The sequence below is a fragment of the Gekko japonicus genome, unplaced genomic scaffold (genome assembly GCF_001447785.1).
Source record: "Gekko japonicus isolate JY-2015 unplaced genomic scaffold, Gekko_japonicus_V1.1 scaffold811, whole genome shotgun sequence".
NCBI classification, from domain to species: Eukaryota; Metazoa; Chordata; class Lepidosauria; order Squamata; family Gekkonidae; genus Gekko; species Gekko japonicus.
The window spans coordinates 316,972-340,361 of NW_015164208.1; the positions used below are offsets into that span (position 1 = coordinate 316,972).

The following is a 23,390-nucleotide window of genomic DNA, read 5'->3' on the forward strand; positions in this document are numbered from 1 at the left end:
GATCGTCGGAGGGAAAACCATAGAGTTTTCCCTCCGACGATCGGGGCCACGCCCCCAATGTGATTGACGTGGTTGTGTCACCTCTGGTGACGCAGCCACGCTGCACTTCGGGGGCGGAGTTCCCCCCGGGGCCCGATTCTGTGGCGGCAGGAATTGTGCCTCCAAAGCAGGGGTTTACCCGCCACCCGCCCCCACTTGGCAGTCCTATCCAGTAGAAAACCAGCTGCCTTTGGGAAGCCAGTGAAGTGTAGCAGTTAGAACAGGGTTGCCAGGTCTTCACAGTGCGCCAGTGGGGGGTGGAAGGGAGCCTCCCAGGAGTAGGCAGGGCTCCGCCCCCAGAGAGCAATGTCACACAGTGATGCTTCCAACATGATGACATCACACAGAAGTGACATCATCACGTTCAGGATGTTCTGCGGCAGCGCTCTGGTTTGAGGGCAAAGCTCTATGGTAAAATTGCCCTCATACCATAGAGTTTTGCCCCAAAACCAGAGCATCACCACGTGACTTCCCCAACGTGATGACATCACTTCCATGTGATGTCATCACATCAAGGACATTGCCACACCATGTTGCTGTTTGAGGGCAGGGTTTCCCCCACCAGCCAAGTGGCCAGTGGTGGGCAGAAGCCCCCAAAAGCAGGGGATCATCTGACCAGGGAATGGGAACTCTAGGTTAGAAGGCTGGACTGGGATCTGGAAGACCTGGGTTTGAATGTCCATTCGGCCATGGCAGCTCACTGGGTGACCTTGGGCCAGTCACATACTGTCAGCCTAACTTACCCCACAGGGTTGTTTTTTGTGAGGATAAAATGGAAGAAGGAGAATGGTGCTGAAGGTAGGGCTGCCAACCTCCAGGGGGTGGCTGGAGATGGGTTCACCTGGAGAAAACGGCTGTTTTGGAAGGTGGACTCTGTGACAGACATTATATCCCACCGAAGTCCCTCCCTTCCCCAAACCTCACCCCTCTTAGGCTCCACCCCCAAAATCTCGAGATATTTTCCAACCTGGAGCTGGCAACGCTAGACATGGGCCACTTTTAGTTCTCATTGGGGAGAAAAAGCTAGTGGAACAATATATAATATAAGGAAATGGACAAATGGAAATAACACTCAATTCTGTTGTTTGGATCGCAGTTTCTGGTATTCAGATTATTCTGAATTATCCTAGGGATGCTTCTTAAGCATACCGCCTCAGTACATGGAAGTTCCATTTCTACCATGCAATTAAGAGCACAAAAAGAGCCCAGCTGTATCAGACTGAAGGTCCATTTAAGACAGTATCCTGTTCCCAACAGTAACCAGGAGCTGCTACAAGCTGGACAAGATGTCTTCCTCCTCCACCCCACCCCCACCCCAGGGGTGTTTTGTGGGTCCTTACATCTTTGTTGGGTAGCTTAGTGTTATTATCACCATGGATCCCTCTTAGATGTTACCCTATGCCAGCTGTCAAACCCATATTTCCAGCCTAGAGGACTAGAAACTTATTTTGTTTAACACTGAGAGCTGCAGGCTGCTATATATGCTATATAATGGCCCCGGTCACACGGGCCAGAACACAGGGGGGGGGAGGCATGGTTGTTTGCCCCGGAGCAAAATAAAGCATGGTAGCCCGATCACACGGTCCCCCGAGTCTTCGCGCTTAGACTGTTAACTGCTGATCACACAGCGATGCTGGAGCATGGCAAAGAAGCGGTGCGGCAAGCGTTTCATATTTGTGCGCATACGCAGTTCCGTGGAGCAGCACTGCTGTCAGTTACATGCTTGTGTGCATGCACTTACGAAAAACTTCCAGTTTGCGACAGGACCTGGACAGTCGCCGGATGCCACGGGATACTAGCGCTCCCGCGATCAGACGCCTGCCCCTGCCCTGCGTTTTCCAGATACTAGTGCACTTTCCGAGGTACTTTTTTACTGTGCATCTTTGGCGGGACACCACGGGTTGGCCACAGATGCGCTACACTTCCCAGATGTTGCGGTGTGATCACACCCCAAAAATTCACCCGACATTTGTGCCTTTTGCACGGCAAATCCTCCGTGTGACTGGAGCCATATATATGTTAAATCCCAAACTGTGTTTGTGACTTCTGAGTTTGGGATCACAGAGCCCATACCATGCACCCCGCCACACACACTTAAATATTTTCCAGATAGAAATAGGGATACCAGTACCCAGGTGGAGGCAGGGGATCCCCCGATTTTTGGGGCTTTCCCGATTTTTGGGGCTCCCCCCAGATGCCGGCCAGCTGGCCGGTGGGGGAAGCCCCGCCCCAACAGTCGTCCACGGCCCCACTTGAAAAGAGCAGGTGCATGCAGCACCCAGTGTGTGCTCTTTCCAAGCAGGGGCTGCCTGCTCCTGCCCTTCAAGTAGTGAATTTGCGGTTTCCAGGGCAGGTGCACAAGGCACCCCCTTTACCCCCATGAAAGGCTCCCTTTAAATGGTTGAGGGGAAGTGGGGAGCGTGCGTGCACGGTGCTGTGTCCCCAACGTGATGATGTCACTCTGCATGACATCATTGCATCAGGGATGGCCCCGCCCCTTCCCAGAACGCCCTCCAAATCCCCCTGCCGGGAAGAAGATGGGACCCGACAACCCTAGATGGAAATACTAATGTATTTATAAGGTTCTTTTCTACCGACTGTATTCAGTTGCCTTCCTTGTGCTGGGGTATGATTGCACAGTTTTGGCTGGATGAGAAAGTTCAAGCCTCTTTTAGCCTTGACCCTCACTGGGGATGAAACTGCGGGGGCCGTCCCTTTTCCGGTCCCATTAACGAAATTTGAGAGACAAATCACTGTTCATACCAGCATGTGCTTGGGCATCCGTTGCACATATATGGGGTACAATGGAGGTATAAATGATGAAGAAACAGCAGGGAACCACACCAAAGAAATGAACAGAAATAGGAGATTTACCAAAACAAAACAAAAAAGTGAGACAAAAACGGCTGAGCACGGAGAGGCTGGCAATAGAGGGTAATTCAAACTCCCTGAATCACATTACTGGGACAGTCTGACCTACTTGCAGGGAAAGCAACTGCAGGTATGGTTCTTTCCTTGGCAGAACGCTAATGAGGCAGGATCCTTTTGGGGCTAAGCGCACACTGAGATGCCTCAATTAATGTTCTGGTATTTCTCCCTGGTGTGGCTATTTCCTTCAGCGACGGGATTAGCCAAGCTGTAACCCCTTCGTCTGGCTCGCTGCCTTGCGAAGGGCTAAAAGCCAAAAACCCTGCTTCTTGGCCGCGCGCAATGCTTGGAATGCCGCCAATCCCACATCAAGATGGTGTAGGAGAAGACAGAGAGAGAGGCCAAAATGGAAGCTTGGTGGTAATAGATGAGCATCCGGGACAGGTGTTTGGGGTTTTTTTTAGTGTAGTACTCTTATTTTGAAACTCCCATCTAGAGTTGCCATCCTCCAGGAAGGGCCTGGAGATCTCCCAGAATTACAACTGATCTTCAGAGATCAGTTCCCCTGGAGAAAGTAGCTGCTTTAGAGGCCATGGCTTGATACTCCACTGAGGCCCCTCCCCTCCCCAAACCTTCCACTCCCCAGGCTCCACCTCCAAATCTCCAGGAATTCCCCAGCCCAGAGTTGGCGACTCCACTCCCATCCCCAAAGGGCTTTACAATCTGCCAATCAACGTCTTTCTCAGCCCTGGCCCCTACCTGGTGGAATGAACTCCCATACGAGATCAAGGCCCTGCAAGACCTTTTAAAGTTCCGCAGTAACTGCAAGATGGAGCTCTTCCACCAGGCTTTTAACTAGGATGACGGACGTCCCTCCCTCTTTACTGGGCCTCCCCTCAGCGGGTCAGGAGGACTGCACACCAGAGATGGCATCTGTGAGGCCTTAATTTTAATGACAACTGCACCGGATCTGGACTTTGATCCAGCTAGGATTGTAATTTCACAGCTTCCCGTTTATTATTTCATTGCTTTATACCCCACTTGTCTTTTCCACGGGGACCCAAAGTTGCTTACGACATCATTTCCCCCACCTTCCATTTTTATCCTAGTTACAACCACCCTGTTTGGTAGGCTGAAGGAGAGCAATTGGATGAAGGTCACCCAGGAGGCTTCCATGGCAGAGTGGGCCTAGGGTTGCCAGCGCCTACCTGGCTGCTGGTGGGGGGACTCCCTATCGTTCCTGTAAGTATTCCTGTAGATGGTTTGAGACTCAAAACCATAGTTTTGCCAGAAACCTAGAGCATTGCCCTTGACGTTGGAAATGTGATGACGTCACTCTAAGGCTGCCAGATCCCCTGAAGGGGTGGGGGGGGTTGCCCGCTCAAGGGGCCCTCGATCCGCCGGCTTGGATCCAGCCAGTGGGGGAACCCCACCCCCAAAGTGCCTGGATCGGACCAACGTGTCAGGTGCGATGACGTCATCCAGAGGTGACGTCATCACACTGGGCACGTCGCCGGGGGACGCCCTAGCACTTGGCCTAAAAACTGACATCATAGAGTTTTCAAGCCAAATGCTAGAGCATCCACCAGCGATGTGCCTAGCACAATTACATCACTTCCGGGTGATGTCATCATGACATGCGTGTGCTATGTGTGCGCATGAATGTCCCGGACCAGGAGCTTCTCCCCCACACACACACACACCACAATAGGTAAGAGACCTGGCAACCCTACGTCACTCCCCGGTGACATCATTGCATCAGCAGTGCTGGGAGGGGCTTCTTGGGGCTGGGCCTTCCCCCACCGGCCAGTTGGGCTGTGGCAGATGCCCCCCCAAAAAAATCAGGAGATCCCCTGGCCTCACCAGGGGAATGGCAACCCTAAGTGGGCCTCTGAGCCCGGGTCTCCCACACCCATCCAAACGTCTAACCACTATACAACACTGTCTCTCAATCATGCTGTCTGTGTGAGGGAAATAGGGAGAAGAATGTGAGAGCACAGCAGATCAATGATTCGTGTCCTTCGCAAAACACAGGGTTGCCATGATGTCTGCAGGTTAGGAAACCCCCGGTCGAGAGGCCCGTTACCCACCGCCAGCGGATCGGGCCCCGAGGGGAACCCCACCCCCAAAGCACGTGACGTGCCCACCGTCAGCACGTCACCCGGAAGTCGCGTCGGGCGCATTGGAGGTGGGGCCACGGTCATCTGAGGGAAAACTCTATGGTTTTCCCTCAAATGATTGTGGCCCCACCCCCGGTGTGCCCGACGTGGTTGCGTCACTTCCGGGTGACGTGGTTGCGGCACGCGCAAAGCGCACGCACACGGACTCCCGGAGTGGCGCTAGAGTCCCCCGCTCTACATACAGTGAGGACTTGGCAACCCTACTGCAGGTAGCTGTGTTGCCCTGCCTTCAATCTGCCACTTCCTTTCTAGTTCGCTCTTATTTCTTCTCCCCTTCCCCCCCCTCTAAAACATGTTCCCATATGTCATTCCTAATGTGCTGCCCTATCAATGGTTATGGTTCCTGAATGCTACATTTCAGCAAGGCCTACTCTGACCTCCCCAGAAGTTTCAAAAATCCAGGTAAGCTGCGGAAAAGGTGTCAGGCATGAGAAATGCAATCGCTAATGACAGCTCCGGGTGAAGGGAACAGCATGTCTGTGTTGATGGAAGCCGGCATAAGGTTTAATGAAATGAAACAACAGCCGTTTCCAAAGGCGATGGATCATGAAAATGGACACAGAGATCAATAAAGAGGCATGGAGGAATATAAGAGCCAAATTAGGGAATTAGGAGCTGGAGAAATACAGGGAAGCCGGGGAGGGGAAAGGTGACACACTGAATGTGGTTGGCGAAAGAACCTTAAAATAGGGACCTAAAAGGGATCTTAAAAAAACCAAACCTTTGCACCCACCAGACTTTAGAGAAGCCGAAAATATCAAGCAAAATGATCACAGGGTTTGTACGGACCCCAGTGACCATTTTGCTTAATGTAGTTGTCGAGTATTGAGCTAGCATCTGGAAGATAAGGTTTCATACCCCCATTCTGATATAAAATCTTGCTGGGTGACATTAGGCCATTCACAAATCCTCTGCCTGACCTACCTTGCAGGGTGGTTGTGAGGATAAAATTGGGGAAGGTGGGATCATGCACATCGCCCTGAGCTCTTTAGAGAAAGGGTAGTATAAAAGTGCCCTAGGTAGACACACGCAGAAGGGTGGAATACAGCACAGGGCACAATGCTGGAACTATGAAAGAATATAACCAGGAAAACTGGCATCTTCCAAATTAAAAGTCAGCAGGCTCTGACTAACAACTATGGTGCCACAGGGTGTAAATGTCATATGCATTTGCCCTCTGAGACTAACATCACAATCATATTCATTTTGGATTAACATTTCTGTCCCCAGAGCACTGCCTGGGAGACGCTTTCAGCATTAAAGTTTCACATGTTTCACAAGTATCGTTTCTTCCAAAACTAGGTTTAAAAAAAAAATCAGTGGGATCATGTTATTTTTTGGGGGAAGGCAATATTGTGAGGTCCATTAAATTTAAGTACTCTCACAGTTACATAATGGAAGTAAAAGAGGAACACAGCAGCGCCATCAGATCTCTAGCTAAGCATTCAGCCTTGAGTAATCACAGCTCTGGGAGCCAAAATTGCAAGTGCCAGGGTATCAAAGAGCCTAAGCAGGTCTACTTAGAAGTAATTCCCTTTGGATCCACTGGGGCTTACTCCTAGGGAACTGTTCATAGGATTGCAATTGCACTTTTGGGAAGTGTACAGAAGCACGGAAGCAAGACGTGAGAGACGGATCGGGTTCAGGAATGACGACCCTTCAGCAATCGGAGACTGCCAGAAAGCAAGCCCTGCACTGAGCAATTAAGAAACAAAATGCAATTAAGCATCATCAGAAGTGATTAGGTAAAGAAGTTGAGTAATTAAGCATGTGATTTGCAGACGATGTCATCCGGGCAAATGGGTTTTGTCATGGACAAATGGCACCAAAGACCGGGTCACGGGACGTGCAAGGTTACTCTGTCTAGAAGGATCGTCTGAACTGCAAGATAAACTTGATGTCTTGCACTTTGATTGTTCGATGCAAAAACATCTCAGTTGCAGTCCCATAAATGAGTTGCTGTGCGTGTATCCAGCAGAGAAAGAGAAGACCGTGTTTGGGGCTTTGCCGTTATGGGTTTTATTGAAGTGTGTTATGATCATTGCAAACTGGATGGAAGCTGCCTCAGGAACGCTTCTTCTCGTTCCGTTCATGTTTTCCATGGCGAGGAACACTAGTATGGTTGCCAGCATCCAGGTGGTAGCTGAAGATCTCCCGCTATTACTACTGACCTCCAGGAGACAGAAATCAGTTTACCTGGAGAAAATGGTTACTCCAGAAGATGGACTCTATGGCCTTATGCCCCAAACCCCACCCTCCTAAGCAGGGGTCATTTCATAGAAAAAGAGGTGCATGAGCTCTCTGACGGAACGGGCCCGCGTCCGCTGGCAGACCCCACTCTGCCCACCCCTCCTTTGCCTGACCTGGCACCTGAAGGGGCAGTTTTTCACCACTGCCTGTGGGTATTGCTGCCACCACTGTCCCTGTCTTGGGCTCTGGTTAGGCGGGATAGACTCCCAACCCCCCTCTGCTGTTGCTAGGAACCCACCTCGGGGCTTCCTGGTAATCTTCGGGGCTCCCCTGGAGAGTGGCAACTGACCGTTTTGCCCTTGTTCTCCTCCTCAGGGAGTCCCCAACCCACTCTTGGTGTGTCCAAGCGGCTGAGGGAACTATGTGGTACAGAGGGACTTCTCAGGGTCAACAGTAAAAGGATTTATTTTGAAACCACTCAGCTATATACAGGCATATTAACAGTGAACTGAAGAATCAAAATAAAGGTGGATAATAGATCGCTCCATCTCTCCCTTCACTACACATACCCTGTCTAGATGGTCTGCAGGGCAGGCACACGACTTGCTTTCAATGGAGGAAGTTAGAGTAGCACCACTCCCAACATGGCCTCTGCCTCCTGCAGACTCCAGCCGACAGCCTGACTGGCTCCAGACTTCAGGCAGACCGACCTCAATTCTCACAGACTGGCTTCCCGCCCCAAAGCTCCACTCTATCCAACAGCCCTTCCCGCCCAGGAAGTGCCTCTCCCTCCTGCAGCATTCTGGGGCAGATCTCCTCACAGCCTTGATGGACTTCCTGTCCTCTCTAGGGAGCTGCCCTCTGACTGCTGGTTGGAGACAGGAGGGGGGGAATGAGGAGGAGACTAGGCCAAGGCCTACCTCAGGTTTCATGGTCTCCTCTTATCTGGCCCACACCAACTTAAACATAGACCTAAAATGGCGTTTCTCCACAAGCTCATTAGCATAACATATTAGCATAACTTATTTGCATATGCCACACCCCTGCTGCTGTGGTTGGGCCGGGCCGGGTAGCGCCGGAAGGCGGGCAGCCTCCTCCGATGGCGCTTAGATGCGCCACTCTCAGGGAGCTTCCGCCCAGTCCACCCGCCCCCAAGGAGGGAGGGGGGAGGGCAGGCGAGCTGCGACGCCGCCTCCTGTGCCCAGGCCAGGGGTCCCACTGCTATCGCTGCTCCTGCTGGTGGCGGCGACGGCGAGTCCCTTTGGCTGGGGGCTGGAGGGGAGGCGCCACGGCCGCACCTCTCTCCAGCGAAGCCTGCAATGGGACCTGCTCCTCCACCCCTGCGGCACCCGGGACTCACTCTGGGGCAGGGGAGGGGGCTTTTGGCGGTGGTGAGGGCGACAGTTTGCCACCCAGATCCAGGGCCCACGCTCTAGGCGAATACCTAGTTCACCTAGCGGGTGAGCCGGCCCTGCTCATGACCCAACTGAGGGCTGCTGGGAGCAGCGGGCGGACTTATTGCATGTGCCCCGCCCCCTGTGCTCCTTACTGCTGGAGCTCCGCTCCTGTGCGCTCCTGCAGGAAATGACCCCTGCTCCTAAAGCTCCACCCCCAAATCTCCATGTGTTTCCCAACCCAGAGCTGGCAACCCCAAATACTACCATTGCCTTACCTTTAGACACTGGAGCTCACTGGCAGAGCCCATATCCTGATCAGGGTTCCCTCTAAGCTGAGTTAGTGTGAGCTAGCTCACAGTTTTTTAGCCCCCGGCTCACACCTTTTTGTCTTAGCTCAGGAAGGAGGGCTCCAGAGCAATCTAATTTATGCAGCAGCCAAATCACTCACTCACAACTTTAATTCCAGTGGCTCACAAAGTAGGATTTTTGCTCACAAGACTCCACAGCTTAGAGGGAACATTGATCCTGATCCCCACTTTGTACAGTTGCCAACTGTGTGTTGAGGGATTTCTGGATATTTGGGGGTGAAGCCTGGGGAGTGCAGGGTTTGGGGAGGGGAGGGGCCTCAGCAGAGTACAATGCCACAGAGACTACCCTCCAAAGCAGCCATTTTCTGCTGGGGAACTGATCTCTGTCATCTGGAGACCAGGTCTAATTCAGGGAGATCTCCAGGCCCCACCTAGCGGTTGGCAACCCTATCATTCTGCCATGAAGCTCCTTCACAATCTTGGTCCAGTCTTCCTATTGCAGCCCAACCTACCTCGCCGGGGAATCCTGAGGATAAAGTGAAGAAGAAAAGAACCATGCAAAGGAAGAATGGGACAGAAATATCATAGGCAGAAAGGAAGAACAGGTCACTGAAAACTGTGACTGCACTTGTGTATGAATGAGCTTCACAAGGACTTGAGGAAGGCCTTCCACAGTTTTCAGAGGCCGTATAAAGCCAAGCTTTTCCAATGTGCTTTGGATACAGGCTGGGCAGTAGGGTTGCCAGGAGTCTCTTCGGCCCCAGCAGGGGACTTTGGGGGGTGTTCACAGAGGGGGCGGGTCATCCCCAACATGATGATGTCACATTGGGGACACCCCACTCCAAGCCCCACCCCCTCCCGAACCTCCTGTAAGATTTAAAGGGCCCTCCGATCAGCTGGGGGTCCCTTTAAATCTTGCAAGAAGGGAGGGAGAGGGGTGGCCACTGGCCTTGTACCTGAACTACAAGCAGCAATGACGGCCAGTCCCCATCAGCCAGAAACACTTAAAGGGGTCCCTTTCAGTGCTCCTGGCCAGTGGCACCCCATTTGTCTGATCTCCAAGCGGCAATGCCGTTTCGAATTTGGGCGCATGGACAAGGCCAGTTCCCACTGGCCCCGCCTGCGCATCTGAACTCCAAATGGCATTGCCACTTGGAGACTGAGCACGTAGCTCACAGCTGCCCCTCTCCCTCCCCTTTACAAAATTTAAAGGGCCTTCCAGCTGTCAGCTGGTTGTTGTTGTTGTTCAGTCGCACAGTCGAGTCCGACTCTTCGCGACCCCATGGACCAGCTCCCGCCAGGCCCTCCTGTTTTCCGCCGTCCTCTGAAGGTGGCTCAATTTCATGTTCGTTGCATCTATGACACTGTCTAACCATCTCATCCTTTGCCGCCCCCGTCTTCTTTGACCTTCAATCTTTCCCAGCATCAGGGTCTTCTCCAGTGAGTGCTCCCTTCTCATTTGATGGCCAAAGTATTTGAGCTTCAGTTTCATTATCTGGCCTTCCAGGGAACAGTCAGGGTTGATTTCTTTTAGGATTGACTGATTTGATCTTCTTGCAGTCCAAGGGACTCTCAAGAGTCTTCTCCAGCACCATAGTTCAAAAGAATCTATTCTTCGGCGCTCGGCCTTCCTTATGTCCAACTCTCGCAGCCATGTCAGCTGGAGGGCCCTTTAAATCTCTCAAGAGAGAAGGGAGAGGGGTGCCTGTGGTTGTTCGGGCTTGGGGGTGGGGCTTAGGGGGCGGGCTTCCCCCACTGGCCAGCTGGCTGGTGGTGGGTTGAAACCCAAGAAATCAGGTAGGCGGGGGGGGGGGGGGTGCCTGGCAACCCTAGGTTTGCAACTCTGGTTCAAGAAATTTCTGGAGATTTTGTGAGGTGGATCCCAGGGAGGACAGGGTTTAGAAAGTGGAGGGACCTTAGTTGGGTGGAATGACATAGAGTCCACCCTTCAAATAAGCCATTTTCTCCTGGGGGACTGATCTCTGTCGTCTGGAGATCAGTAGTAATCCCGGGAGATTTCCAGGCCTTCCATGGAGGTTAGCAAACCTATTTTGGGGGTGACTGCAGAACACTTTTGCTTGCGTTTCTGTGATCTGAGGTTGTATTTGTTATTAATTCAATGTCAGCCACTGTGAGTCCCAGGCCGATTTCTCACACGCCGCTGCTCCACCCTCATGTTTCCCTTTCCCCCGATTAGTCAATTTCCCACTACTTGCTGCGCGGCTGCATTTACCGCAGCTTTGCTCGATTTCCCCTGCGTCTACTCGATCCTGTTTTTTGAGGATCTAGTAGAGGTGGGAGAAATTGGGTGAAGCTGTGGGGCAAAATGCGGCCGCACAGCTAGTAGTGGGAAATTGACTAATGTAATCAGGGGAAAGGGAAACGCGAGGGCGGAGCAGCGGCTTGTGGGAAATTGGTCCCAGTGATCGGGAGAAAAGTGGCACATAAATACATTCAATAGATTAAATCAGATTCTAGCGACTTGGGTCCTCCAGTAAAATCTCTGCCGATCAAAGAGATTTCTCCCAGTGAAGAGGGACTTCCTTTTCTTTCTCCTCCCACTGCAGCCCAATATGTCCTGGAAATGCTGCTTTGGAGGACAGGGACCCCCCATCAGGAACAGTATGAGGGTGGAGATCTACAGTCTGCAATCTGAGGAGGAAAACTGGTGAAAATTGCCACCGCCTTCCATTAGTGGGAATCTTCTGTAGACGGCAACCGAGTGGGCACACTTGGTGCTTGGGCAGAGTGGAAGGGGTGCAACACTGGTCACTTGTGCAGTTGGAGAACCCAGGTGAGATCCAATGGGGGAGTTCATGGGAGGAGTTGGCAGAGCAGATCATTCCCAGCAGCCTGCTGCTTGTCCCAAAATCCTCTGGGGCTGCCACTGAACAAAATGCATTAAAGCACGGGGGGGGGGGAATCCGGCAAAGAGAAGTTCTGTTGCACTCAAAAGACTGACCAGCCACACAGCACCTCTAGTGGTGGTGGAGAGGCACTGCAGGGTGAGGATGCAAACACAGCCAGGTTGCTGATGCACCTGTAACGAACTAAACCATGAATAAATTTAGTGCATCAGCCAGTCCCCAATGGTGGGCCCCTAGGGGCCTTTGGGAGACCCACACACACATTGCCCTATGGTTGTTCTGACACTCAATCCTCTGTGGCATTTTACTTGGTCTTAATAGATGGAGTTTTCCCCTCCCTAGTGTACCAATGTGGCTCCCAGCACATTTTTGTCCACTTAAACAGGGAGCTTGTCCAAAGCTCTCATTCTGCATTCCAGAACTCTCCTCTGCTCTTCACACCCCCGATTTCAAATGTCAGCTCCCCTCCAAACAAGATGTTCTCACATTTTCTCAGCCTCCTGTAACCTGTTCCTGCTAGAAAGGAAGAGCTGGGGAATCACAAACAACAAAACTCGATAATGAAACAAGCTCACTCTCACTTTCAGCTTCACATGCAATTAACCTCCTCCCCCCCCCCCCCCCCCCGCCTTTCCCTTTTTTGGTTTCTAAGCAAGACGAAATGGTGTTTGCTTAGTGTGATTTTACTGGAGGGAAGAAACTAACAATTTCAGTTAGTACTCGCAAGTTCTGCTGCAGATGTACAATCTGCCTCCGGGGGGGGAAAAAGAGACAGAGAAAGGGAGGATCTGGCTCGCATTCTGAAGGGCAAAGGGATGAGTGATGAGTCAGCTAAGAAATGGCATTTTGGGAACACGAGGTGCTGAGAATTCTGGCTGGGTTCTGGGAAGAAGGCTGAAACGGCTGCTTAACCTTTGACTGTGACTTCTCCATGTGCATTCAAATGGTTGCCATCTTCTAGTCTCGACCGGCTTTAAAGTTCAACCACCACAAGCTTTGTACCGGAAATACGACCACAAATGCTAAGAAAGCACAAACTGGGAATCAGGGATATTCAGTGGGGAGAGATGGTTCAGCTGTAGAAAAGATGCTTGGCGTGCAGGAGGTGCCAGGATCCGTCCCTGCTATCGACAGCAAAAGGGTGTCACACAGGTTAGAACACATAAAAGAAAGTACTTCTTCACCCAAAGAGTGATTAACACATGGAATTCTCTGTCACAGGAGGTGGCGGTGGCTACAAGCATGGATGGCTTCAAGAAGGAATTAGATAAGCATATGGAGCAGAAGTCCATCAGTGGCTATTAGCCACAAGGTACAGATAGGAACTCTCAGGCTGGAGCAAGTGACACTCTGCATTATTGGTGCTGGGGGGGGTGGGGACAGTGGGAGTGCTCCAGTGTCCTGGTCTTACTGATGAACCTCCTGATGGCACCTGATATTTTTGGCCACTGTGTGACAGAGAGTTGGACTAGATGGGCCATTGGCCTGATCCAACATTGGCTTCTCTTATGTTCTTAGAAGCTGCTTGGAAAGGCCTTTCTCCACCCGAGACCTCAAAGAGTTGCTACTGGTTGCAATTCACAGTGCTGATCGAGACAGGCCAATGTTGCAGGCCCCGGGCTTAGTAAGGAGAGGTCTTGCGAAGAGACCCAAAACACACAGCACCCACATTTTGGAATAAAGCAACAAGCCATAGCATTGACTGATTACAGACCCAAGGAGCATTGACGAAGCATGGGGACAGATCTTGGTCAGTCGAGCAACCTGCCTGCTGCTCGATAAAACATCCCACAGCCCACCTGTTGGGGAAAACCCAGGAGTGAAAAATATTGGTGGTATCACAAGGGTGGCTGCCGCTGAGTGGTACCATTTGACACCTGGGGAGAGCCTGGGCACAGCCCCCGAGCTGGGCCTACCGTATGGTGGCTCAACCCCCCCTCAAACCCCATAAGGGAGTCCCCAAAGAGGGGAGGCAGACACTCAGGCCCTTCTCCTCCAAAAGGACCTGCCCAGATGCACACAACCTCCAAGCTGTGTCAGAGAAGGCCGGGACTCCGAGTGAAGGATGGGGTATAAATCCAACTCGTCTTCTTCTTTAGACAGAACTGTGTGGGCTCTACATCACCCCTGCGTAGAGCCTGCCAAAACCTCCCACACTTAACTGGGCGGGAAAGCCTCCTTCAGACCCCTCCTAAGCCCACACTGCAATCCGGCCCTTTCTAGGTAAGTTTCAGCCATGTTTCTGACTCAAATACAAAGGCAGCTTCATGTGTTGTGAGCGCCAGTGTTGGACTAGTGGTTAAGAGTGTTGGACTAGTATCTGGGAGAGCTGGGTTCAAATCCCCACTCTGCCACGGAAACTGGATGGGCGACCGTTGGCCAGTCACAAACTCTCAGCCTAACCTACCTCGCAGGGTTGTTGTGAGGATAAAATGGAGGAGAGGAGACCGAGGTAAGCTGCCTTGGGTCCCCGTTGGGAAGGAAGGCGGGGTACAAATGAAGTCAATTAAAATTAATTAAAGTCCTACATTACTCCTACTGCATAAAACCCCCTTGCACCCAAATGCACATTCGTTTGCCGATCTGCTCTCCAAAGGACAGTGCGATCCTAGAAGCATTTTCGTGGGAGTCCGCTCCATTGGACAGACCTGAGTAAGATTCTGCACAGAGCTGCTTAGGACCACCTGGTTAGAGAACGAATAAGCACAGTGGAAACCAGCACCTGAACTTCCAAAGGGTAATCTGACATTGGAGTCTGTACTGACAGGAGGGGTGGACAGGCCTTTAAATTTCTGGGAAGCTTCCTGGCCTGGCCGTTACCCTGGAGGGCCACTGTTAGCTAGGAGCAAGCAGCGCCAAGGAGCCCCTGCAGTGCGGACCGCAGCACACTGGGTGTTTGTCTGGGAACCGGACCACGGCGACAATGACATGAGCTCTACCGCAGGGGACACTTGGCTCAGCTTGATCCAGAGCGGTTTTAACATCCAAATCCGTCCCGTCTGACAGATTCGGGCAAAGATATTGAAAGCAGAATCTGTCTCAGCAATAACTCCGTCTCTGTCTCATCAATCATGATGTTTTTGTGTTGATGTTTCTGGTTCAATCCAGACGTCAAGGTCCTTCCCCCCCCCCCTTCTGTCCCTGACATGCAGAAATTGCGACCTCTATGTGGGTCTGCGCAAAACAGAACGGGACACGGCCGTTGCAGAGGAGAGACCCAGAGAGGACGGGAGATGCGGCTGGTATTGATTCTCGGCCTTCATGCGCTAATATCTCCCCCTCCCCCAAGACCTTGGACAGTGTGCAGCAGGTCGGCAAGAGATTGAGGTATTGGGGTCAATCAAACTCAGCGGCGATCAATGCACCCCGACTCCGCTGGAGTTTCTAAGCAAAGCTCAGTGTTGGGGAAAGAGGAGGGAGCCGTTCTCAATTAACGTTTACCGTGCAGTGTACGCTAAGGAAGGGAGTTAATGAACGACCAAAGACTAAATAATGCTGGCACTGGGTCAGCAGTGTAGAGAGAATGATTCCAGTAATACAGAAGAGATGGAGAAACCAGCACACACTACCCAACCCTGAAGCACAGAGAGAAAGACTCAGAGTTGCCCGTGTTAGCAAGGGAGGAACAAGATTAAAGATTAGGAGAGCAAGTACCTCCTTCTGTATGATCTGTTTGGACAATGGATGCATGAAGCTGCTTTCTGCTAAGTCAGACTGTTGGTCAGTCAAGGTCAGTGTCCTGCACTCGGTGGCACAGTGGCTTCCCGGGGTCTCTGGCGAAGGTCTTTCACAGTCACCTGCTGCCTGATCCTTTTAATTAGAGGTGGTGGGGATTGAACCTGGGACCTTCTGCATGTCAAGCAGATGGTCTGCCATTGAACCACAGCTCCTCAATTGCCCTGGCAGTTGCCTCAGCACCCAAGTAGGTGTGAAGCTAGGAGATGCAGGAGCACTTCTGCAGAGCATTTCCAACATCCAAACAGCAGCTGTATGGAGATCTGACTGAGCTCTGGAGGGAGGGCAAAGAGATTTTAACCTTTTCCAATCATGTGGCTTAGTCAGTCCAAGCCAACCAGTTAGGTGTAGTGGTTAAGAGCACGGACTCTAATCTGGAAGAGCCGGGTTTGATTCCCCACTCCTCTACATGCAGCTGCTGGTGTGACCTTGGGTCAGTTACAAGTTCTTTCAGAGCTGTTCTCTCAAGGGCAGTTTCTCTCAGAGCTCTCTCAGCCCCACCTACCTCACAGGGTGTCTGTTGTGGGGAGGGGAAGGGAAAGGAGTCTGTAACCTTTTCTGAGACTCTGAGTGAAGGGCCAGGGTGTAAATCCAATCTCCTCTCCTCCTCCTCCTCCTCCTCCTCCCAATTAGTCTTAGAAGTAGAAAAATAAGAGGCATCTTCTCTTCGCTTGTCTTTGTGTATGTGTGTTTGTAGGGCTGGTAACAGTATGCATGCTTACGTGTGTACGCACACAACATCAGGGATACTGCCTGAGGCCTAGGGTTACCAGCCTCCAGGTGGGGCCTTGAGTTCTCCCAGAATTATAACTAATCTCTCCAGGCTACAGAGATCCGTTCCCCGGCAGGAAGTGGCAGCTTTAGAGGGCAGGCTCCACGGCATCACTTCCCTGCTGAGCTCCCTCCCCTTTCCCAGTCTCTGCTCTCAAATCGCTAGGGATTTGCCAGGCTGGAGTTGTCAGCCTTACTGGCCACACCTCCCCCATGGCTTCCCACATGCTTGCCCCACTGACCACTGCCACACTCAACACATCTCTATCCAAGCAGCTAACTTGTCTTTCCTCCTTATCCTTATCTTTAAGGACAGTGGGCCAGTGGTGAATGCACTTTAGGGAATCGAGGGGAGGGGGCAGTTTCCTCCACCAACCCTGCTTGTGGTTGCCTACCCCCGGATGGGGCCTGCATAGGGTGGTGTCAAACTCGGGCCTCATTTGCCAGGGGTTTCTTAACTGTCAGACTGACTTTGGCTCTGTATGCTTATTGTCCTGTTTCTTTCTGGCTAGGGAGGGGGAAGCAAGAAGAAGAAGAAGAAGAAGAAGAAGAAGAAGAAGAAGAAGAAGAAGAAGAAGAAGAAGAAGAAGAAGAAGAAGAAGAAGAAGAAGAAGAAGAAAGCAGTCGTTTTCTCCAGGAGAATTGTTCTTAGTCATCTGGAGATCAATCGTGACAGTGGGAGATCTCCAGCCACTGCCTGGAGGCTGGCATCCCTAGACCTGGAATCCTTCAGAAATTACAACTGGTCTCCAGACTACAGGGATCGATTCCCCTTGGGGGGGAAATGGCAGCTTCAGACGGTAGACTCTATGGTAGCACATCCCTGATGAGATCCTTCTGCAAACTCCATCCTCCCTAGGCTCCACCCCCAAATCTCCAGGAATCAACCAACCCAGAACTGGCAACCCGTCTCCTGCTCCACCCACCGCTTCCCACTGCTGCACGCTGCCTTCACCCCCATCCCTACCCAAGAGCCAGAATAGATAATGCTCCTACCGCCTTGTTCTCCTGGCATCTTCAAACACAACACGGCATGCCATGAATGCCCTGCAGGACTTGTCAAACCCTGGGCATGCACGGCTCCCCCTGCTCCATTAGCAAGCTGGCACAAAATAACTTCCTCTCTCACCATCTGAATCAGGGCCCTTTGCAGCTGCCACAGGAAGTGGTGGCGGCTACAAGTGGGAGGGGTTCTAATGTCCTGGCCCCACTGGTGGACCTCCTGATGGCACCTGGTATTTTTGGCTACTGTGTGATACAGAGTGTTGGACTGGATGGGCCTTTGGCCTGATCCAACATTGGCATCTCTAATGTTCTTATTTTCTTACTTTTTAAATGCTGGAAAGATCTGTTTGCAGATCACCCAGAGTCACCTACATTTCAGCCCTTAGGTCTCTAATTTGTTTATTTTGTAACTAAAAATTGTATACCACTTTCCAAAATCCAGTTTCACTTGCCCACTTGCCCAGTATCTGGTTCATCTTGGGCACACATACAAATTGTATCTTTTGGGGGAGCTGTTGTTAACTGTGCCTGATCGCCATCTTGTGTGGATGTTACAGATCTGTACAAGTTTTAATAATTGTGGGACTATGTTCTAATTGTTTTAATTATTCTAATCGTTCCAAATGTATTTGTTGTAACCCACACTGAGCCCTGCTGTGCAGGGGAGGGAGGGCTAGAAAGCCAATTAAATAAAGGGGGGGGAATTAAAAGAGCTTCCTACTTTAAAAATGAAATACATTGTAACTGCTGAAAACCAACATGCCGATCAGTCAAACAAACCGAGCAACCGGCTACAGTCAAAAATATCCTCGAACGGATCTGAAAGCAGGAGTCCACCAGACGCCTTCCTCTCAGAGTCCTGACCAAGTAAATACTTCTGGATTTTGTGAATTACTGCACACTAGGCATGCCTTTCCCAATTTACAAAACTGGGAAATGGAAACAGAAACTTCCTAGTGCATCGTTCCCACTTTGGACACCAGATAATTTGAAATCATAACATCTGGGGAGAAAGTCAGCCGGGGGGGAAACATCAGAAGCATCCATTCATTGCAAGAGACCGCTGAGTCTGCATCGCTGTCCCCGAAGCATTACAGCCTCCCTTCCTTTCTCATCCATCTTCTGCCCAAGCAGGATCTTTTCCCGGGGAAAACGGACAGGCATTCCAGCAGCGTCTTGGACTCAGGTATTAATGCCTTGATGTGCTCTGTACAAACAAACCAGATGGCGGAGTATTCCCTGGCAACATGTCAGGGGCCGTTTGCCGTGAGCACCCATAACCCCTGTCTCATTGAATATGCATACGTGTGTCTGATTTCACTGCAGACATCCGAAGGCAGAAAGCCATCCAGACAAATGAAACCTCCAGATAATAAGACACGTCCACAGTCTAGATGGCTGATGAGAAATTGCCAAGAACTATCAGCATGTATGCTACCCACCCTGTGCAACAAAGAAGGCCTCCCCCCCCCACCTCAGGGGCCTTCTTCCAGTTTAAGTGGTTCCTTCTCTGGTGGAAGAGCCATTTCCATCAGAGGACGGGCTTCTTAGGCTGGAAGAAAGCTTTGAACTTCACAGAGCAGAGGAGCAGGAGACAGACCATCTCTCTTCCCTTCCATCATTCCCTTGGTGACACAGAAGGCAAAGGGGTATTCCCTTCTCTGAGGTAAAGTTAAAGGTTCCCTTGCTCGAAAGCCAGTCGAATCTGACTCTCGGGTTGCGGTGCTCATCTCCGTTTCCAAGCCGAAGAGCCAGCCGCTGTCCGAAGACGTTTCTGTGGTCATGTGGCCGGCATGACTAAACACCAAGGCGCACGGAACGCTGTTACCTTCCCACTGAAATGGTACCTATTTATTTACTTGCAATTTCTTGCTTTCGAACTGCTAGGTTGGCAGGAGCTGGAACTAGAGACGGGAGCTCACTCCGTCATGCGGCACCCGGGTCTCGAACTGCTAAACTACTGACCTTTCACAGCCTGCAGTTCAGCGTCTTAACCACTTGAGCCACTTCAGCTCCCCTCTCTGAACTGCTATCCAAAATGGAGGGTCATCATAAACATTCATTCTAGGGTTGTCAAGTCCCCCCGGGGGGCGGGAAAACCCCTGCCCAAGAGGCCGATTCCCCACTGGTGAGGATTGGGCTGCCGGGGGGGACCCCACCCCCAAAGTGTGTGATGTGCCCGACGTGAACATATCACCCGGAGGTGACGCAATCGCGTTGGGCACGTTGCGGGGGGACGCTCTATCATCTGAGGGAAAACTCTATAGTTTTCCCTCAGATGATTGTGGCCCCACCCCCAACGTGCACGATGCGATTGCGTCACTTCTGGGTGATATGATGGCGGCACATGCGTTTCGTGCACGTGCCGGGAGGCTACTGGGGATGTCCAGGACTCCCCCCGCTAGTACAAAGGTAGGACTTGGCAATCCTAATTCATTCAGATATCTATCTAGTCACATGGGCAAACTGGGAGGGGAAAAGAAGATCCTGGAAAAAACCCAACCTCTGACCCCACCCTAAAGGAGGGACTGTAGGGTTGCCAGCTCCAGGCCCAGAAATCCCTGGAGATTTGGGGGTGGAGGGTAGTGGGAAGGACCTCACTGGTGTAGAATACCATAGAATCTGCCCTCCAAAGCAGCCATTTCCTCCAGGGGAACTGACCTCTGCTGTCTGAGATCAGTTGTAATTCTGGGAGATCTCCAGGGCCCACCTGGGAAGGAGGGAGAGGCAGCTGCCTCCCCACCCCAAAAGAGGGATCGAGTGAGAGGCAGCCTGGCCCTCAGCAGGCCAGGCCCCGCGTGCCCCTTGTGGCTTTAATGATTCTACAATTAACAACAGCTTATTAGCATTATTAACCCCAGGAGTCCTTTTGCAGAGAACCTTTCTGCTTGCGCTCTTGAAGCTCTTCTGCCTGACCATCTCACCCTTCCCTTAGTCTTTGTTTGGTTGCTCCTTACCACCCATCTTGCAAAGGGATGTCCCAGCTTGGAGCCAGCAGCCCTAATATGCTCTCAGAGCATCAGGCAACACTCAGAGGGGAAATAAAGCAAGCACACTGTTTCTTGAACCCTTTGCGGCACAGCCATCCTGCCTCACAGGACACAGGAGGACCCCTGAAGCTGCCTCATACGGGATCAGTACATCAGTCGATCAAATTCAGGCTTGTCTCTTCAGACTGGCAAAGGCTCTCCACGGTCTCAGGCAGGCGTCTTTTGCATCACCTATTGCCTGGTCCTTTGAACTGGAGATGCCAGGGATTGAACCTGGGACCTTCTGCATGCCAAGCAAATACCCGACCACTGTGCCACCACCCCTCCTCCCTCCATGCCTCCACCACCAAATGAAACCTGTGGCATGGAAGATGAGAGGTGGTCGATTCTCTCCTGGCTCCTGGTGCATCACATTCCAGGAAGAAGAAGAAGAAGAAGAAGAAGAAGAAGAAGAAGAAGAAGAAGAAGAAGAAGAAGAAGAAGAAGAAGAAGAAGAAGAAGAAGAAGAAGAAGAAGAAAAAGGACTTGTCCTTCTATCCCATGATTTTTGAGCTTACTTAGGAGCCTTTGATGAGGAACTTTATCAAAAGCTTTCTGGAAGTCAAGGTAAATAATATCTATTGGATCCCCCTTGTCCACATGTTTGTTCACCCCCTCAAAGAACACTAACAGGTTAGTGAGACAAGATCTTCCCTTACAGAAACCGTGCTGAGTCTGCCTCAATAGGTTTTGTTCATCTATGTGCCTACTAATTCTTTCCTTAATAATGGTTTCCACCAATTTACCCGGTATCGACGTCAGACTGACTGGCCTGTAATTTCCCGGATCTCCTCTGGAACCCTTTTTAAAGATGGGAGTGACATTAGCTACCTTCCAATCCTCAGGAATGGAGGCAGATTTTAAGGAAAGATTACATATCTTTGTCAGGAGATCCACAAGTTCACATTTGAGTTCTTTCAGAACTCTCGGATGTATGCCATCTGGGCCTGGTGATTTTTCAGTTTTTAAGTTGTCTATCAGTTTTAGGACCTCCTCTCTCGTCACCTCAATCTGACTCAGGTCAGAAGAAGAAGAAGAGGAGGAGGAGGAGGAGGCGGAGGAGGAGAAGATTGGGTTTATATCCCACCCTTCACTTGGAGTCTCAGAGCGACTTACAATCTCTTTTCCCTTCCCCTCCCCAGAACAGACACCCTGTAAGGTGGGTGAGGCTGAGACAGCTCTTTTGAGAACTGCCCTTGACAGAACAGCTCTGAGAGAACTTGTGACTGACTCAAGGTCACGCCGGCAGCTGCATGTGGAGAAGTGGGGAATCAAACCCAGTTCTTCCAGATTAGAGTCCATGCTCTTAACCACTACACCAGACTGAATGAACTTTCGCTATGCAAAGCAGTCCCCCGTTTGCTTCTGTCCTCCCAAGGGTTGTCAGGTCCTTACCTCATGCTGGTGGGAGGGAGCTTTCCAGGAGTGGGGGGGGGCAGGGTGACATCACCACATGTGACATCTCTGACATGATGATGTCACATGGAAGTGATGTAATCATGCCGGGGACGTCGCATGGCAACGCTCTGGTTTGGGGACAAACTCTATGGTAAAACTGGGCTCAAACCATAGAGTTTTATTTAAAAACCAGTGTCACCGTGTGATGTCCCCAGCATGATGATGTCACTCCCATGCGATGTCATCACATCAGGGATGTTGCACGGGGTCGTGGCTACTAGAAATTGGGGGATCCCTCGTTCCCACCTGGGGACTGGCAACCCTAGTCCTCCCGCCCCCTAGCTTAACCCGATTCCTGATTGTCAACACAAGCCCACTAAATAATTCTTTGGTCTCACCCAGCAAGGGTTGTGAATCTCTCCTGGTGTCAAAGAGAAACAAGGAAAATTGTTGGGTTATCATTTCAATGGAGAAAGACACTCCTCCCCTTGCAGCTGCTGGATGACCTTGGGCAAGCCATAGTTCTGTCAGAGCTGTCCGAAGAAGAAGAAGAAGAAAAAGAAGAAGAAGAAGAAGAGATTTTTTTTTTTTACTTTCAACTTTATATCCCACTCGAACCCCTTTTTCAAGGGGTCTCTGAGCGGCTTACAGGCAGGTGCTAATCACATTATTCCCTAACTAGGGCTACATTTCTGTACGGGGGTGGGACTACCTACCGGCACCCTGTGGATTTATACCCCGCCCTTCACTATCCAAGGGAGTCTCAGAGAGGCTTACAAACTCCTTTCCCTTCCCCTCCCCACAACAGACACCCTGTGAGGCAGGTGGGGCTGAGAAAGCTCTGACAGAAACTGCTCTTTTTCACTCCTTTCCCTTCCCCTCCCCACAACAGACACCCTGTGAGGTAGGTGGGGCTGAGAAAGCTCTGACAGAAACGGCTCTTTTTCAAGAACAGCTGTGCCAAGAGCTATGGCTTGCCCAAGGTCATCCAGCAGCTGCAAGGGGAGGAGTGGGGAATCATCAAACCCAGTTCTCCCAGATTAGAGTCCGCGCACTTAACCACTACACCAAACTGGCTCTCAATATTAACTGGCTCTCAATCTGGCAATATTAACTAGCTCTCAATCTGGCAGTTCCTGTCAGAGCTCGCTCAGCCCCACCTACCTCAAAAGGGTGTCTGTTGTGGGGAGGGGAAGGGAAAGGAGTTTGTTAGCAGCTCTGAGACTCCAAGTGAAGGGCGGGGTATAGATCCAATCTCTTCTCTTCTCCTCTCTTCTCTTTTTGCTCACAGGAATGAGGGTGCAACCAGACACCGAAGGCACCACTTACATCTACTGCCCCACTGATATTAAGCACAGGAATGCTGATGAAAAAAGGCCTTAAAATCATGGCCCGAAACGTCTCTCCACCCCACTCCCGCACATGCACACCAGCTCTTATTTCTCTTGTAACATCCAGCCCCATGAAGAGTTCTGGCGAATTCGAAAGCTTGCGCCGCTCTTTGTCACTGGGCTCGGTCCTAGGGTCGCCAGCCTCCAGGTGGGGCCTAGAGATCTCAGAATCACAACTGGTCTCCAGACCACAGAGATCAGTCCCCCTGGAG

General features: G+C 51.3%; 1 protein-coding gene across 1 annotated transcript in view; it reads right to left on the reverse strand.

The window, feature by feature from the left end:
• The window catches only part of BRINP1 (bone morphogenetic protein/retinoic acid inducible neural-specific 1), a 198,343-nt gene that overhangs the window by 143,343 nt on the left and 31,610 nt on the right, over positions 1–23,390 (reverse strand). The window lies entirely within an intron of this gene.